Raw genomic sequence first — 2,188 nt, 5'->3', positions numbered from 1 at the left:
TGCAGTGCGAGCCAAGAGACAAGGAAGGGTTTTCTAGAGATGTAAAACTACAGCCACAGCTGATTTTTTAAAAAAGAACATCTATTAGTTTATGCTTTCTATTTGGATATTCTAGTAGTTGGTTAGTTTAAATTATTTTAAAAGTGCCAAAAAAAAAAAAAAAAGATAAAACCTAGCTCTTCATAATATTTTAAAAATTAGGAATACTCCTGGGATGCAGACCCTGGATGCGCTGCTGGTTGGTGACCAAACTGGATGTGATACGCAAAGAAATTCGATGTGATAAACACACACAACCCCACCAGCCCCCCAAATGAGGTTATTTTCCATCAGCACTCGCCAGAAATCACAGAAAGTTTCTTTCTTATGGAAACAGAATATCTTAATCAATCCAAAATTAAATACCACACTTCAACAAGCAGTTTCATGATTTTTCTCTTTAGAACAGAATAAAAATTTAGGTTTTCTGACAGCTGGGTTCATTTCAGCATCCTGGCATGCCTTCTGGCCGATGCAGCCAAGGCTTTCACAAATTCCTGGCAAACCAACACCCTGATCCAAATTATTTAACAATCTAAACAGAAGGAATGGCAAGAGTAGCATGAAGAAATTCAGAATTTCAGGAAAAACAGATATTTAGAATTTCAAGGAAAGCAGAATTTCAAGGATCACAATCAGAAGTTGGGGGCAAACCTGGGGATAAAACTGAGGCTACTTATGTCCAGCCCAGCCCTACCAACATCATCCTGTTGCACTTGTTCATCAGAGGAAAAGAAAAAAAAAAAAAATCAAGTGATTTACAAAAGATCTTTCAGTGAGTCACTGATGGAGGGAACCACAGAAACCCACTGAACCTCCCTGGAGTTTTTCCTGCATTTCCTTTCACAGCATTGTTCATTCTTAGCACGTTACTGTGCAAACACCAAAGTTTTGTCTCTTTTCTCGCCCTTCCATGAGGATGAGAAGCTCCTTACTTCAGCATCACCGCCTGGATTGATCCATCAAGTTGTCAGCGGCACTGGGAAACTGAGCAAAACCAGTAGAAATAGCCACGTGTAAGCAAAACTTCGAGGAAAATGACTTTTTCTGTAGCGGCTGAAGCACAGCTGACCACGTCAGAATAGATGTACAGTGAATTAAAATGCCAATTGGTGCTACACAGATTTTATTTCTCTTAAAAATATCCTTACTATATACAAAATTTTGCACTGAGCTGAAATGATACTGGTATTTTGGGGGTTTCGACATGCTGCTGCACTTTATTTTTACATTCCTATTAAGAAGGCAAGTCAGAAAATAAATGACTACAGCTTTAATTCAGCTGAACCCCCAAAGGTCGATCCATTTTCATTTTAAAATTATTTGCAAAAGTGACTTTAAACCTCTCTCAAACAATGAAATTATTATTGAGAGATATTATTTTTAATTCCATTGGAATAAATGTCATTTTTAAAATGTAGATATGTTATTAAGTGTAGAATTTAGGATGTGAAATGTATCTTCATAAGGGTACAGCCGCACGCATGCGCTCTCCCACATAATTAGGTACGGAGACGGAAGGATAGGAGAAGTTTGGGAAATATTTCCCACGGGAAAAGCCGAAGCCACTCAGCCAAGTGAAGTTTCCACTTCTCCACACAAGCAGACTTCAGGTGAAAGATTAACATGTACTGTAAATATTGTCCATAGAGCCGAGAAAATGAGGAAAAAAAGTAAAATATATTAATATGAATCCCATTACTTCAGTCAAGATTCTGAAAATACTGATTTATAAAGAATAAAAAGTCCAAAGATCGATCCACACACCAGCATCTACACTTGAAAGAAAAATTATTTTAATTTAATTGCAGCATCAAGTATCTTCTGCAAACCTTGGACATTAGTACGGCCCAAACCCCAACCCAAACACGGTAAATATTTACAAAAGCAATCCCTATGAGAAGGTTTGAAATCAGAAGTGTTAGACGGTGTTATTGCTTTGAGCTCCTGGGGTGAACAGAAAAGACATTTTATCCTTTTCTGGGTCTTAGAAAGGCAATACCCATCATTCTCAGCTTTTCCTTTTGCCCCACCTTATATTAGTTTGTATCTTTTAAAGCCATAAGAACATGGAAACAATCTAATTTTTAATTATTCATTAACCTTTTATTTTATATATAAGCTATATATTTACATATATATTTATTTT

Source organism: Pterocles gutturalis, unplaced genomic scaffold (genome assembly GCF_000699245.1).
Source record: "Pterocles gutturalis isolate BGI_N339 unplaced genomic scaffold, ASM69924v1 scaffold39794, whole genome shotgun sequence".
NCBI classification, from domain to species: Eukaryota; Metazoa; Chordata; class Aves; order Pterocliformes; family Pteroclidae; genus Pterocles; species Pterocles gutturalis.
Note: the sequence above shows the minus strand (reverse complement) of the source record.